This window comes from Petaurus breviceps, unplaced genomic scaffold, assembly GCF_028583685.1.
Source record: "Petaurus breviceps papuanus isolate PSGF00001 unplaced genomic scaffold, PetGlider_PUasm1.0 90977, whole genome shotgun sequence".
Lineage (NCBI taxonomy): Eukaryota > Metazoa > Chordata > Mammalia > Diprotodontia > Petauridae > Petaurus > Petaurus breviceps.
Window position 1 is genome coordinate 52,720,260 of NW_027187391.1, and position 16,969 is coordinate 52,737,228.

The following is a 16,969-nucleotide window of genomic DNA, read 5'->3' on the forward strand; positions in this document are numbered from 1 at the left end:
AGAGAGAGAGAGAGAGAGAGAGAGAGAGAGAGAGAGAGAGAGAGAGAGAGAGAGAGAGAGAGACTTAATAAGATTTATGAGACAACCAAGATAGTATTCAAATTATGTAATCTGCTAATACTTGAAAACTGAATTTTGAAAGTGGAATGTATGCTACATAGAATTGTTTCTCAGTACTTTCACTAATTTCTTTAAAAGTTTGAATTGACGTCTATAGGAACAGATGCTGTATTGAGTTATAAGTTGTTGTGCCTCTAAGAAACTAGAATTACACAGATACATAATAGGATTTTCATTTTCCAGATGATTAAGCCTGCCAGGGGCCATGAGACAAAACATTTTAATATTTCACAATTCATACATAAGGAAGAAAGAAAAGGTTTAGAAAAATGAAAGTAAAAGTGTTTAATTTGTAAGAAGCAAAGAACTAGTTCTTATTAGAACTAATAATATTGCATGAAATTAAGCTTTCCTAATTCCACAATCTTTATTTCCTAAAGCTTTAGGAAGCCCAGATTGCTGTGCTCTTGGAACATCAGTAAATGAACACTTCTAGCTCATAACAAGCATCTGCAAATCATGGAAAGATTACCAAAAGATTAACACTATTTCTTCTGTTTTCAACTAGGGATATTAAGAAGACTTTAAGAAGCTTTAACAATTGCATTTTTCTTTTTTAAGCAATTGAGGTAAAGTAACTTGTTCAAGGTTACAGGGCCAGTTATTTCTGGGTGTGGTGCTAAGTATCTGAGCCAGGATTCGATCCCCAGGTCATCCCGACACTGGGGCCGGAGCTCTTACTCACTGTGCTACCTGGCCGCCCCAACAATTGCATTTTTTTTTATTTCTTTAAGTGATAGATGCCATTTTCAGGTTTGACTGTTACAATGTAAGATCTTCCTAAATATTTAAAACATTATTTTTGAATTGCCATTCATTTTATAAAAATGTTTAGGGACTTTTATTTAATGACTAATTAATAGCTTATAGATGGTATGCTACATATTAAGTTGTCCTCATTGTTTCTTGCTTCTAAAATGTATGTGGTTACTCAAAATTATAATATATAATTATAATATATAATGACTCATGAGATCTGAGATCTACAAGGGACTCCAAAGTTGTTATAGTTTATCATATAGCTGGGCAGTAAATTCCTTTCACAATATCCCCAGTTATCCTGTGTTCAATGATTGGGTGTCAGTTACACAAATTTAAAGATATAGGTATATCAACATTTAACAATTTATTATATGGCTAAAAGACAGAAAGCTTTTGAAAATATGGAGGTTAAATTGTGATCATGGGACAGAGGCAGTACTGGGAACCAGATGGTTAAGAAGTAATGAAGAAGAGAAATTTCTGGAAAGACTATTTTGAAATAATTAATAATAAATGAATGAAAAATGTTTATTAAGTACTTGCAATATGTCTGTAGTATGTGCTAAGTACAGGAAAAAATACCACAGAACAGCAGCACCTGACTTCAAGGTGCTTACACTCTAATATGAAGATAAAACATATATAGGGGAGAAGTGGACAGGAAAATTCATTTTTGCCTTTAAAATCAAAGGAATTGTGCATAGTGCCACAGTTAGAGCAAACGATTAGATGTCTAAGTAAGCTCTTATTTCATAGTAGATGACCAGATGGGATTCATATATTGGTTGTGACTCACTAGATATAATGAAGTAGGTAAATTTTTCCTCACCCATCCATCAAGACAGATCAAACCTATGAAGTTAAAAAGCTAAATGGATTACTGGAAAAGGGGTATGGCATGGTCTCTATTGTGGGATATAATCCAGATGGAAAACAATAGGGCAAGTAAGAAATGAATGGACATATTTGATTATGCCTTAGTTCTCTGGTGGCTTATTGGATGGAATACAAAGCATAGCCTGAGACTAACTAAAAATGACTGATTCTCATACCCATCAATATATGCCAACTTGGTGTATGAGTTCTAAGCATCTAGCTTTGTTCAATCAATTGGCAAATATTAATTAAATGCTCTTATGTCCTCCTCCTACCCCTCCCTCTCCTCTTCCCCTTTCCCATCCCCTCCTCCTCCTCTTATTCCTTCCCCTCCTCCTCCTCTTACTCCTCCTCCCTTTTCTTCTTCCTTTTCTTCTACTCTGTAATGTAATGCCAAAAGAAGGCAACTTCCCAGGTTCAAAATACCAGCATAGGTGCTCTCCATTTTATTCAGTAACAAACCCAGAACCGAGAAGATCAAAACATGACATCATTCAAAATACAGCATTTACTAAGCGTGATTAAATAATCTCCAAGCACTACCCCACCCCAGGACCTTCCAATCATTCAATCAATTACAAAGTCTCTGTTCTAAATACTTCTCCACCCCTAGGCTATACCTTCATTTAATCCACCACTAAAGCCCCTCTTCTCAAATGGAGATTAGTTTCCAAACATAAGGTCAAAAGTTCCCCACCCCTGGATCACAATTGAATCTACCCCAGAGTTACATCAAGTTTAAACACAGCACTTAATACCCAAATGGAGGTCTTTTCTTCATCTTGACAAGAGGCAAGTTCTCAGCAATCCTAGTTCCTGGGGAGACAAGGCCCAGCAAGGCCACAAGATACATTGCCAGTCCCCTCATGAATTTATCCTCTGTCTGTAGAACAGTCCCAGAACCCCTGAACACATTAGCAAAGCCCTCTCCCAGGATTTCTGTAAACATACAACAAGAAAATCCTTCTTCAGGGCTTCTGTACCAACAGAAAGGCTCCCAGACCCCTGCAACAACAGCACTGTCCTTCACCAGTGGACAGTATTCACTCTGTCTGCAGGACAGTCTCCAGACCCCTGCAACAACAGTACTGTCCCTCACCAGTGGACAGTATTCACTCTCTGTCTGCAGGACAGTCTCAGGGCTTCTTAGCGAACAGCCAGGTTCCAGGACTTCTTCAACAAAAGGACAGTCTTTCACCAGTGGACAAATCTGGCAAAATAACATCAAAACAGACAGACAAAGTACCAGCAAAACAGCCATGTCTCCTCAGTCCTTGGCAGCTCAGGGGGCAGGTCTCAAAAGTTCAGGGCAATTCAAAGCGGCCACCAGCAATTCTCTTAGTCTCTCTCTCTCCACGAGGTGCTGCTTCCAAAAAGATCTTCCGCCTCTCTCTAGTGTCTCTCCAAATCTACCGCACCAGCTCCTCCCAGTTCAGGACTTTCTTTTCACATCAACAAGCCCATCCCACAGGTGGGATTAACAAACTCTGGGTTTTAACACAATCAATTTGAAAACCAAGCCAATACAGGGGAATCTTTAATTGCCATTACTATCACCTCCTACCCCTCCCCCTCCTCTTCCCCTTTCCCATCCCCTCCTCCTCCTCTTACTCCTCCTCCCTTTTCTTCTTCCTCTTCTTCTACTCCTCTTTCTCCTCCTTCTCCTCTTCCTCCTTCTCCTCTTCTGCCTCCTGCTCCTCATATTCCTTCCCTCCTCCTGTTTCTCCTTCTCATCCTCTCATTCATCCTTTATTAATCCACAGTCACCAGGCCTTCAGTTTACCAATAACTTCATTCACTGAACCTTCTACTGCACTTATGCTGAGCTAAAGAAATATTTATATAGGAGGCTCTCAGGGAGAGGGGAAGCAATGTGTGCACATACACTTTTTAATTTTATTTACATTAATAATACTTTCTTAAGTCTAGACAATCAATAAATGATAAATCAAGTCCAGACTGGTAGTTTACCCATTTCTGAGAGGTATATGCTCATGTTAAAAATTAAACAGTCTATCTTTCTAATCTAGTCATAGCTGACTCCAAAACACCCTTCTTTGGACTGAACTATTTCTAAGGTTCCTTCTAGGGAGGGCTAACTCAGTGATATATAGCCTTGTATTATTTTATTTTTGATATATTTTCTTTATTTCCTCCAAGAAGTCATAAGCTTTTCAAGAACAGGAACCTTTGCTGTTTGTTTTGTTTTCTTTCATTTCCCAGAACTCAGTATGATGACTAATGATTCTCAATACTGGCACTTGACACTGATGCCACTGGCAAAATTTCCTCACTTTTAGGAAAGGAAGTGAGTATTCAAAATTTCCAACTATATGTTTTTTAATGAATTGAGCATTAAAATGTCATTCTTGCTATTGTTCTTATTGGGTTGTATTTTTTTGGTTTTGTTTGGTTTTTTTTAGTTGTTTTGTTTATTTCTTTTGATGGGATAAAAGGAGCTGCGGAAGAACTGGAGTCTTGTGATTTCATTGGTATAGGGAATTCCTGTTTAAGAATTTTTACCTACAAATGTACATTGGCATGTGTTTTGCAATGTATAGTCTAAAAGGGTTGTTGGAGTCACTGAGGCACAAAATGATTTCCCCAGGCTTCTACAGACAGAAAATATCAGAGTCAAAACTTAAAACAAGGAGGTCTTCATTCTGAGGTGCAGTTCTCCATCTATTATTTCATGGCTGCCTCCCTAAGGCAGTACTTCTTACAAATACTGATATATGCATATATATATATATATGTATACATATATATATATGTAATTGTATGAACTATGATAACTTAGAACTATCTGCTATAGTTAAAATGTCAGAGCTTCAGCATTAGCTATTTTGAAAAATTTAGCCCTTAAATCAAGATGGTTAATTGAAAGGATGGAGAATTGTTTTCTAGAACCAATTTTCTGAAGTCCCTGGCAGTGTATATTTTGATTTTTTTCCCCCATTCCTATTCTACTTATAACCAAACATAGTTGAGAAATTCTTTGTTTCACTATTTCCATCATTAGAATTCAGCCTTAAACTTCTAAAGACTGGAAGAAATAAGTTTATCTATGAGTTTTCATATTCTAGTTTGTGAAGAATGAACCACAAAAGACCAATCTGAGCTTCAAAGGTGATTTATACTCTTGGAATATTTTTATCCCATTTCAGGAGGTGAATACAAATGAAGTGGTAATGGGATCCTAATTGTGATAGAAAGATCATGCACATATCTGCAGCCAGTAGAGAAGTGTGATGCTTTACAGTGATGCAACCAGAGTAATTGGTTTGTTCTGCTCTGAGTTCAATTTAAAATGGCAATTATTTTCTGAATGTGTGATTTAAATCTCTCAAGATATATTATAGTAAAAGAGAAAAAATGCCTTGGAAAAATTTACCACAGCTGTCTTTTCATGGAGATAAAGACTCAAAAAATCCATTATAGAGAAGATAATTAGCCTCCATAGAAGAAAATTTAAACCTAATATTGTGGTTTCAGTTGAGAATAAATTTAAATTTTAAAAATGTATTTTAATTTTGTATTTTTATTTCTTCTTGTTGAGAAAAAGTGAGAGTGACATGGTAGATCAAATGCTGACCTTGGAATCGGTAAATCCTGGGTTAGACTTCTGCCTCTGAACAATAATAAAAATCATTAGCATTTTATATAGTACCTACTATGTGCCAGACATTGCACTAAAGACCTTTTATGAATACTATCTTGTTTGCTTCCAAGTTAGGTGCTATTGTTATTCCCACTTTACAGATGAGGAAATAGGTAAATAAGGAGTTAAATGACTTCCTCAGAGTCATGTGGCTAGTCAGTGTCTGCAGTGGAATTTGAATTCAGGTCTTCCTGGTTCCAGTGGTTTATCTCCTGTGTCAACTACCTTTCTGTTACATATGTCTCACATATACCAGTATGTGACCCTGGAAATACCACTTAACCTCTTAACGACCCAGTTAATTCTCTAAGACTTTAAGTTACAGATCTAAATCAGAAGAACAAGATATCACATGAAAAACAGAACTGTTCTTCTCACCAGCTTATTAAGAATAACGTATTGACACAAATTTCCAAATCAGTGGCTAAAGCCAAATTAAAGATAGTAATGATTGGTTTTTGACCAGATGTTTAGATACCTGGGGTGTTTAGATACCCTAGCCATTCATAGAATTCACAAAGGAGGTATAGTAAATGCTAATAATTGATATTTATACAGTACTTATTATGTGCCAGGCATTACATGTTAAGTATTTTACAATTAATTCATTTGGTCCTCACAACAACTCTGAGAGGTAGATGCTATTATGATGTTTATTTTACAGATGAGAAAACAGAAAAATCAAAGTTAAGTGATTTGCCCTGGGTTACACAGCTAGTAAGTATCAGAGGCCAGAACTGAGTTCAGGTCTTCCTGACTCCATACCCACTGCTCTATCCACTATACCATCTAACTGGTTAATAAATAAGAATACTTCCAAGTGTGACCCAATCCTTTGCTGTAGCTGAGAAACCTATCTGTCTGAGACTAAGTGACATATCTTGAGTGGATGTCCTCATGCAGGATTCAAGATATATCACATTACTCTTGGACTTAGTTTGATTCTTCCTGAATGTACTTAACTCCAAGAAGCTCAGCATTAAATTTACAATAGTCATAAGCCTTGGACAAGAGAGATTAGCTAATTTGCTTTCACCTGACTTGAAAACATGATCCCAGTAAACAAAGGGATATGCTGATTTGATTATGATGTGACCAAATATAACAATTGTACTATAGATTTCCATTAATAATTTTGATATGTTAACTAATTGGCATAAATATTACATTAAATTCAAGAAACATTAAGGCAGCTCCTAACTGCAGACAACCAAGAGCATAGTGGATAGAGTCAGTCTTCTACTCAGAAAGATCTGGGTTCAAATTCTGCTTCTAACATATATTGGCTATGTGACCACGGGCACAAACTATTAAACCGTCTAGTGTCCCAGGAAGTTTTTTAAGACAATAAGTTATAGTGTAGGTGCTTACAGTAATCATGGGTGCAAATAAAAAAAAAATTCCAGGCAATGTGCTAAGCACAAGGATAAGGCATGTACAGGAATAAGTATAATATAAGGTAGAATGTCGTCAGGCCAACAGTGAGAGCTAGACAAAATGCTAAAAGAAAATTGAAGTGGAAGATCAGTTTCAGCCGGGGAGATTATGAGAAGGCTTATATGAGTTAGACCTTGGAGGATTTCAGCAAATGAAAATGTGGAGGGCACACATTCTCAACTGACTATGGGATTGTAGGAGTTGATTGGATATGACTGGAAAGTAGCTGGTGATACAGTTTGTCAGGAATATATTTATTGGGTGGGGTGGGGGTAGTGAGATAAAAGATAAAAGCAGTATGTGGGAAACAGATTGAGAAATGCTTTAAATACTAGTCTAATATGTTTGCATTTTATCTTCTCATCAAAGGAAAGCAACTGAAGACTTTTGAATAAGGGGATGGCATAATTGGATCTACACATTAGGAAGATTAGCATTATAAATAAATAATTCATAGAGTCAAAACATTTTCTTTTTTTTTCAAATGCTTTATTAACTTCTGATTTACATCATTCATTTCTGCCAGATTTTGAGTTACAAATTTTCTCCCTGATTTTCCCCTACCCACCAACCCACAATAGCAGTCCAACAGGATATCCCTTCCTCCAATCTGCTCTCTCCCATATTTTCTCCCATACCCCTTTTGACTTTTCCAGTGGATCTCTATGCCCCAGTGCCTGTATATCTTATTTACCAATTACATGTAAAATAGTATTAATAATAGCATATATATATATATATATATATATGAGTATTTGATTTTAAAACTTTGAATCCCATATTCATTTCCTTCCTCCCTTGTCTCCCACCCTTACTGGGAAGATAAGCAGTTCACTATAGGTTGTACATGTGTGGCTACTGCAAAACAATAACATAGTAGATTTATTGTAAAAGACTGATTACATTTCCTCCCCTCCTATCCCACTTCCCACTTTTTCTATTCTCTACTTTGATCCCATCCCTTTTCAAAAGTGGGTACTCCCAACTTCCCTCCCCACCAGCCTGACCTCCCTTCCATCATCCACCCTCTCATCCTGTTCCCCCACCCTACTCTCCTGGAAGGTGAGATACCCTATTTAGTTTGTATTTCATTCCCTCCTCAAGCCAAATTCAATGGGAATAAGTTTGACCCCTTCCATTTTGCCTACCTATTCTTCCCCTCCATTGTAACCATTTTCCCTTGCCTCTTCTATATGAGATAGTTTACCTCATTCTGTCTCTCCCCATCTCCTCTCATTATATTCCTCTCTCTCCTCTTAATTTCACCTTTTAAATACCATTCCTTCTTGTTTAATTGGTCGTGTGCCCTCTATGTATACCTGTAAACATATATACACACATTCACATATATATTCATATTCCCATATACCCTCATATATAGACATATATATATATATATATATATATATATATATATCTTTCTATTCCCTTCAACTACTGAGAAAAGTTTCATAAGTTACAATTACTGTTTTTTCCATGTAGAAAAGTTAATAGTTCAACTTTGTTAAGTTTCTTATGATTTTTTTTCCCTGTTTACCTTCTCATGCTTCTCTTGCTTCTTGTATCTGAATGTCAAATTTTCTATTCAACTCTGGTTCTTTCATCAAGAATGCTTGAAAGTCCTCTGTTCCACTGAATGACCATATTTTCCCCTGAAACATGATACTCAGTTTTGCTGGGTAGGTGACTCTTGGTTTTAATCCCAGCTACTTTGCCCTCTGGAATATCATATTCCAAGCCCTTTGATCCCTCAGTGTAGAAGCTGCCAGATCCTGTGTTATCCTGATTGTGTTTCCACAATATTCAAATTGTTTCTTCTTGGCTGCTTGTAATATTCTCTCCTTAATCTGGGAACTCCAGAACCTGGCTATAATATTCCTAGGAGTTTTCTTTTTGGGATCTTTTTCAGGAGGTGATCAGTGGATTCTTTCAACCTCTATTTTGCCATCTGGTTCTAAAACATCAGGGCAGTTTTCTTTGAGAACTTCCTGGAGGATGCTTTCTAGGTTCTTACTTTGGTCATGGCTTTCAGGTAGTCCAGTAATTTTAAAATTATCTCTCCTGTATGTATTTTCCCAGTCAGTGGTTTTTCCCATGAGATATTTCACATTGTCTTCTATTCTTTCATTTGTTTGGATCTGTTTAATAGCATCTTGATTTCTCATAAAGTCATTAGCTTCCATTTGCTCCAATCTAATTCTGAAGCAATGATTCTCCTCAGTGAGCTTTTGAGATTCTTTTTCCATCTGGCAAATTCGGCTTTTTAAGGCATTCTTCTCCTCATTGCCTTTTTGATCCTCTTTTGCCATTTCAGTTAGTCTATTTTTTAAGGTATAATTTTCCTCAGTCAGGCTGTTGACTTGCATTTTGTAATTTTTTTGCATTGTTTTCATTTGTCTTCCCAATTTTTCCTCCACTTCTCTTATCTGCTTCTTAAGGTCCTTCATGGCCTGTAATCAGCTCGTATTTTCCTTAGAAGATTTTGGTGCAGGAGTTCTTACTTCACTTCTGACTTCCCCAAAATAGGAGTCTAATGTTGGAATCTTCTGTCTGCTTTGTTTCCTTTGCCTGGTCTTGTTGCCCCTCAGTCACTTGACCCCTGAGCTTTTTGCCACACTAGGACTCTGCCACCAGACAGGGGAGCTTTTGTCCCAAATGCTGGGGTTTTCTCAGCTGCCAGAGGTATTAGATGGGTACCTTCTCTGAAGCCTCTACATGCTCTGGCAGGCTGGACACACACCCCAGGACCTCCACCCTAGACTACAATCTACATCCAAGAAGGTTAAAGCAAGAGCAATTACTCCTCAGACTGATGCTTGGTCCCCCTGCTCTCTGCAGACCAGGACCTGAAGCTGCCACTTGGCACTGACTGGCTGTGCTGATGTCTCAGAGGCTTCTTGCCCCGGGGGCAAAAGTGATGCACTCCCACTTACTGGGTCCCAAAGTCCAGATTGCACTGACCTGTCACTTTGTCCTTTGCATCTATGTGTTGACAAATCTGGAAATAGCCACAACTGCTGTTGATCTGGGGCAGGTGGGTGGTGAGGACTTCCCTGGGGCTAAAGCCTCAGTGTGGGGCTGGGCTCAGCTCCCAGAACACTGAGCTGGCAGATTCTTGCTGGCCTACTGGGCTGTCCTCAGTGGGAGGTTAGCTTCTCTGTTTCATTTTGTGGGTTCTGCAGCTCCAAAGTTTGTTTAGATTCCCCTTTTACATGGATTGGGGAAGGTGGAAGCCGAAGCCCAGTGGAGGTCCTGCTTCTTCTCCACCATCTTGACTCCACCCCGAAAAACATTTTCTTTTTGAAAGAGATCCCAGTGACAACATAATTCAAACCCCACCCTGAAATCCTCATTACAAATACTCAAATTGTGGTGATATCACCTCAGCTTGAAGATCTACAAAGAGTTGGAAGCTCCTTTCCAAGGAGCTCCTACCACTTTTATCAATTTCTCTGATCATTAGAAAATGTTTCCTAATATGAAATCAAAATTTGCTTTTTTTGCAACTTCCCCCCATCATTTCCACTTCAAACAAATCAATTCTGGTCTTTCTTCCACATAACAGTTTTTCAAATACCTGAATAGAAATCATTTCATCCATTCCCCATCCCTGAACAGTCTTCTTTTCTCCAGGAGAAAAATCTCCAGTTTCAAATGATTCTTATATGACTTTTACACAATATATTTTCAACTTCCTTGTTACCATCTGCCAAATGTTCTTTAATTTTAAAATGTCCTCATTAAACTGGAACTCACAACTAAGCAAATACTACAAATGTGGTCTGATAAGGGCAAAGCATGGTAGAACTGCCACCTTTTTTATTTTTGGAAATTACAATTTTCTTAATGTAGTTCAAAATTACATTAGCTTCTTTGATTAGGACAAAAAAGTTGAATGTGAGTATTTTTCAGATCATTAAATACTTCTGCTTTCTATATCTTTAAGGTAAATATTTTATGAATTGAATGATTATTCAATGAAAGATTTGAATATCCTACTGCTCTCCCTTTCTGGTGTTCTCATACTTCCTATGCCCCATCACTTACTCTGTGATCCAGTATCACTGTCTTCCATAATGTTACTTGAACAACAAACTTCATCTCTTACCTGCAGGCATTTTTACTGACTTTCCCCTAAATCTGAAGTGCTCTGTCTTCCCCTCCAGATTTCCCTTGCTTCCTTCACGTCCCAGATAAAATTCCACCTACTACAAGTATCCTTTCCTGATCCCTCAATTCTAATACCTTTCCTTTTTTGGTTTCTTCCAGTATATCTTGTAAATGGCTGATCTCCTTGAGAGCAGGGACTTTCCTTTGTCTTTTTTTGTAACCTTAGGATTAGCACTACCTGTGGTACATAATAGGTGCTTTTTGTTGTTCAGTCATTTCAGTCATGTCTGACTCTGTGTGACCCCATTTGGGGTTTTCTTGGCAAAAACACTGGAGTGGTTTGTTATTTCCTTCTCCGGCTCATTTTACAGATATGAAACTGAGGCAAACAGGAATAAGTGATTTTCCCAGGGTCACACAATTAGTAAGTGTCTGAGGCTGAATTTGAACTCAGGAAAATGAGTGTTTCTGATATCAGGCCCAGTACCATCCATGTACTACCTAGCTGATTTTGGTAGGAGCTTACCAAATGGTTAAGGCCTCACTGACTGAATAAGAAGCTCATGTAAATAAAATTGTGAAAAAAAATTACTTCAAAATTTGTAAATATCATCTAACTGATCAGGAGTAAGGTATCATTTTAAGTTTTCATAAAATAACCACCCCTGCTACACTTTTTGAAGAGTAATTTGGTAAATAGGTCTAGAATGCTAATTCCAAGATACGCTTTACTTATATCACAGCTTAAATGTAGACAAAGAATTAGGCTCAGCTAAAAAAAGGAAGGCAGTCCAGCAATATTACCAATGTCATGATTGCTAACATAGTCATTCCCCACTACTGATATTCTATCTGCTTCTAGATCTTTTAGTACTTCAAGCCATCATTTATCTCCTCTCTCCCTTACTTTTTTTAAAGTTCTCTCTTCTCAATGGTTCCTTTATCACCTTTTAATAATTTGCTCAGGTCTTCCCTAAGCTGCCTTGAGGCAGCTAGATAGCACAATGGATAGAATACTGGGTATGAACTCAGAAAGAGCCAAATGCAAATATTCCCTAAAACACTTACTAGCTATTGTTGAGTCATCTCAGTCATACCCAAGTCTTCATGAGCCTGTTTAGAATTTTCTTGGCAAAGATACTGGAGTGATTTTTTTCCCCCAGCTATTTCCTGCTCCAGCTCATTTTAAAAATGAGGAAACTGAGGTTGAAAGGTTAGGTGACTCACCTAGGGTCAGACAGTCAGTAACTATTTGAGACTAGATTTGAACTCAAGTAGCTCAAGTCTTCCTGACATCAAACCCAGCCCTCTATCCACTGCACTGCCTAGCTGTCCCCCAACTGTTGTGACCTTGGGCAAATCACTTAACCTCTATAAGCCTCAGTAAACTGTAAAATGGGAATAACAATGGCACCAGCATTATTTTGAGGATCAAATGAAATAATGCACATAAAATGCCTAGAACAGTGCCTGGATCATGGTAAGAACTTAATCAATACTTGTTTCCTTACTTCCTTATTTCCCTATCCAAAAACAAGCAGCACTACACCAAGGAAACAACCAGGACTTCTTATCCTACCACCTTCTATCTTTTCTCTTCACTGCAACATTGTATGAAAGAATGCCTTGTCTTTCTCCCCTCCCTTAAGAGGCATGGAATCTTTTCTCCTTCCTTGGCTTCTGTAAAAGTAAACCATCAGAGCTTTCTTCATACATCTCTGGCAGTTCTAAGCCTCTAGCATTCACTCTCATTTTCCCTTCCACCTACTAAATGCAGGATATTCTTAAGACACTTTTTTTTTTTCTTTTCCTTGGTAACATTATCCACCCATGTGTAGCGGCAAGCACCCCAAGCGTCCTCAGGGTGGCTGCCCATACAGGTTCTTGGATCTGCTTTGATAAAGGAAAGCAACTCAAAATGGGTTAACAAGCTTACTTTAATCAGTCAAACATGTATCGTTTACCTAGTTCAGGGGAAAGAGGTCAGCACCCCGAACTTCAGAATATACAGACAGAATCATCAAGTCAGAAACAGATCAAGAAGACAGATTTCCAAACTGTCCAACCATTACATTCATACCCAATCAACATCTGGGTTTCAACATCTGGGTTTTTCAAAGCCGGGGGGCTCTGGACAACGGCTTCCCAGAATCCAGATCAAATCACAGAACACTTCTCAAAGTGAGCCCCAAAACAAAGTCTCACATCAGGGCTTATATAGCCTTCTCCTGGCTCAGAGAATGTAACAACCTTATTGACTCACTGGCCAATCAAGAAGTATCTACTGAAAAACAAGCCTCCCACCCCAGGCTCCAGGTGCACTTTAGCCTAGGAGCAGGGAAGATCTTTAAATTTACATTCCCATTACACCATGCAGCCTCAATAACTACCCCTATGTAGATGATTGCCAGCTCTCAGCCCCTTTCCCTTTTCTTTTCCCTGCTGTATATGGCATGCCTACTTGTACATGATTCTGGCATTTCTGACTTATGCTATCTAAAATTGAAATCATTACTTCCCTCCTCATAGCAGTTTCTTCCCCCCAAATTCCATATTTCTGTCAATAACATCATTTATCTTGCATATAACCAGAGACCTAAAAGTTACCTTTAACTCATTCTCCCTCCTTTCTCTTCCCTCACCACCAATCCATAACATCCACTTAGTTACCCACAACTGTGGATTCCAGCTCTATAAAATGACTTTTTTTCTCCTATCATTAATATCACTAATTTGCTATTCTTATTGACACCACCCTGGTAGTCCTCTTTGCCTATTCCCTTCACCACTATAGTTTCCTACTTATTTGGGTCCCCATTTCCAGTCACTCTAAAAAAAATACCACAAACCACTTCTGCCAAAGTAATCCTCCCAGATCATAGCTCTGCTTTTGTTACTTTCCTATTCAAAAATACCCAGTGACTCCTCATTGTGAACTATATAGTCTACCCTCTACAAAGTAACATTCAAGGAAGGCCTCTATTCAAAAAAAAAACTCCAATGATTCCTGATTGCCTCCAGGATCAAATACAAACCCTCTGTTTAGAGTTCAAAATACATCATAACCTGGAACCTTGTGCCTTCTCCAGTCCTCTTATATCTTATTCCCATCCAGGTACTTTGGGATCCAATGACACTGGCCTTCTTTCTGTTCTACATATATTCCATATCCTGACTTTGAATTTTCACTGGCTATCTTTCTTACATGGAATTCTATCTCCTAATCTCTGCCTTATGGCTTCCTGAAAGTCACAACTAAAACCCTACTTTCTACATGAAAACTTTTGCTATTTCCCTTAATTCTAGGGCCTTCCTTCTATTAATTCTCTCCAATTTGTACTAACTATATCTTCTTAGTATATAGTTGTTTGGATTTTATCTCCACTGCTAGACTAAACTCTTGGAGATCAGAGACTGTCTTTTGACTTTCTTTCTATCCAGTACTTGGAAAACAATAGACATAATAAGTATTTTTGATTGGCTGATTTTTTTTATCTCCTGTTATTCCAATTCAAATACCTGTGGTCTAGTCACACTGTACTTCTCAAGACTTTGAGACTTGCAATATGTTTTTCTTTCTCCATAATCTTGCTCATTTTGTACCATCTGTAAGAAATGTTATCTATCTCCAGACATTAAAATTCTAGCCATATTTTAAATCCTAAGTCATATGTCACCTACTTCATGAATTCTTCTCTGTTTCCTCCCAAAAATGAGTTCTCCCTTCTTTATACCTGTATACCCCTTTATATCCTTATGTACCTTGTCCAACATGACTTTACCGTATAATTATTTTTATAATAATCTCCTCTAACAGATTTGTAAACTCTTTAAAGAAAAAAGTCAGTTCTATCAATTTGCTTTAAATTTAATGGACATTTTTAAAACTCCTACTACATGAAAGGTGGTATATTTGGTTCCTGGGACAAAAAGACAAAAAGGAAAACAACTGTTACACTTCAGGAGCTTATAGTTTTTTTGAGGGACTGCAAAATGTGCTGCTTATAGGCTACAATACTGAAATAGAGCTATGGTCTCACTAGTAATAGTATTCTTGATGAGGTACAGGCTCTGGGAACCCTCTTGAGATCTCCTTGAATCTTCCCACTTAAGGCATTTTGCCTGAGGCCATAAGTCTTTCATTGTAGCTCTGTCCAAACCTTTGTTACTTGTTAGCCCTCCTTTGTCCAGCAACTTCCCATCCTTGATCCTCCCAAAATATCTATACCCAAATTTGTTACACCCTTGAACTGGACTAGCCTGCAGTTGCTTTATTCTCCAGGTAGTCTCCAGCAACTTCCCACCCTTAATCACTCATTACTGGAGTCTGACCTCATCTGACTCCTCCTGAAGGCACTCCCCAAACTCATTACTGGAATCTGACCTCATCTGGCTCCTCCTTGAGACTACCCCTAGATTCCTCCCACAACCTTTCTATATGGAAGACCCATCTGGCCTCCATGAATAATCTAGCACAGACACACTCTGTGTCAGATGATTCTGGCCTGCTTGCCCAATGCAAGCATCACACATACTGAGGCTCCTTAAGAGTCTACCCAATATGGCAAACTTTTAATAAACTTTGCTTTTCTTTGGCTGAGAGAAGACTTGAGTTGAATTCATTCAGCAGGAATGTTGGTATTTTGCAGTCTTGAGCACCCTTAACCCTGACCTTAACACTTTATGGTGATCTCATCATTCCTTCTATCTTACCACCCAACCACATATATTTTGTGCATTCATGCCTATGTTCTTCCATAGATTCCACAGAGTATCTGCCCAATATGCTTCATTCCTTCCACTGGGTCTTTGTATTTTTTTCATGACTATTAGTGAAGCACTGGGCTATATGGATCTACTTTCTCTAACCCTTACTTCATGAACAGTTAAGAAATGTTTCTAGTTATACAGTTCCTAATGGATACCTTGTAATGCCAAGCAAAAACAACTTCCAGGTTCAGAATTACAAGCGTAGTAACTCTCTATATATGCAGTAACAAATTAAGGCAAAACATTCACAGAAAAGTGAAACTCAAAATACAGACCAATTCAGTCATTTAGTAAGTTCTCATTTCAGTCACAAAGTATAAAGTCAAAGTACTCCACCCCTGGTTAGTACATTCACTTGGTCAATCACAAAGTCTCTCTTCTCAAGTGGAGATTAGTTTTCAATCTTAAACAAAGCACTTTCATTTGGTCAGTCACAAAGCAGAAAATAAATCAAAGTACTCCACCCCTGGATCACAACTGAATTACAATTGTCCTCAGTTACCACCAAGCACCTTCTCAAAGGGCCAGTGGTTTTTCACTTAACAAAGACCACCTACCCCTAAGCCACAACAAGGTTACAATATCATCATAGCATTCAATACTCAAAGAGAGGTCTTTTCTTCATCTTGATCCCAGGCAAGTTCTCAGCAATCTCTTTTCCTGGAAAGACAAAGCTTAACAAAGGCTCAATATACAGTGCCAGCATCCGCATCAATTCACTCTCTGCCTGCAGAACAGTCTCAGGACCCCTGAAAACATCAGCAAGACCCTCCTCCAGGATTTCTGTAAACATGCAATAATAAAATCCTCTTTCAGGTCTTCTAAACCAATAGCAAAGTTCCAGGACCTCTCCAACAACAGCACTTTCTTTTACCACAGTCATGCCTCCTCAGTTCTTGGCAGCTCTCAAAAGTCCTGGTCATCTCCAACTGGCCCTCTGGCCCTCAGCACTCCTGGTGGCTTTGGCTGGCAGTTCTCTCTCTCTCTCTCTCTCTCTCTCTCTCTCTCTCTCTCTCTCTCTCTCTCTCTCTCTCTCTGTCTGTCTCTCAGCAACTCTGGGCCTTGGCAATTCTCTCCCTCCTTCCCACTCTCCCTTTCTCATTTTCTCTCTTTCTCTGTCTCTCTGTCTCTCTCTCTGTCTCTGTCTGTCTCCATCTGTCTCTGTCTCTCTCTCTGTCTCTCTCTCTCTCTGTGTCTCTCTCTCTGTCTCTCTCTCTCTCTCTCTCTCTCTCT

General features: G+C 38.4%; 1 long non-coding RNA gene across 1 annotated transcript in view; it reads left to right on the forward strand.

The window, feature by feature from the left end:
- LOC138153325 (uncharacterized) overlaps positions 1–16,969 on the forward strand; it is a 151,725-nt gene that overhangs the window by 241 nt on the left and 134,515 nt on the right. Inside the window, exon 2 of the long non-coding RNA XR_011166344.1 lies at positions 3,982–4,066. This is a non-coding gene — a long non-coding RNA (uncharacterized lncRNA). The remainder of the gene's footprint in view (positions 1–3,981; positions 4,067–16,969) is intronic.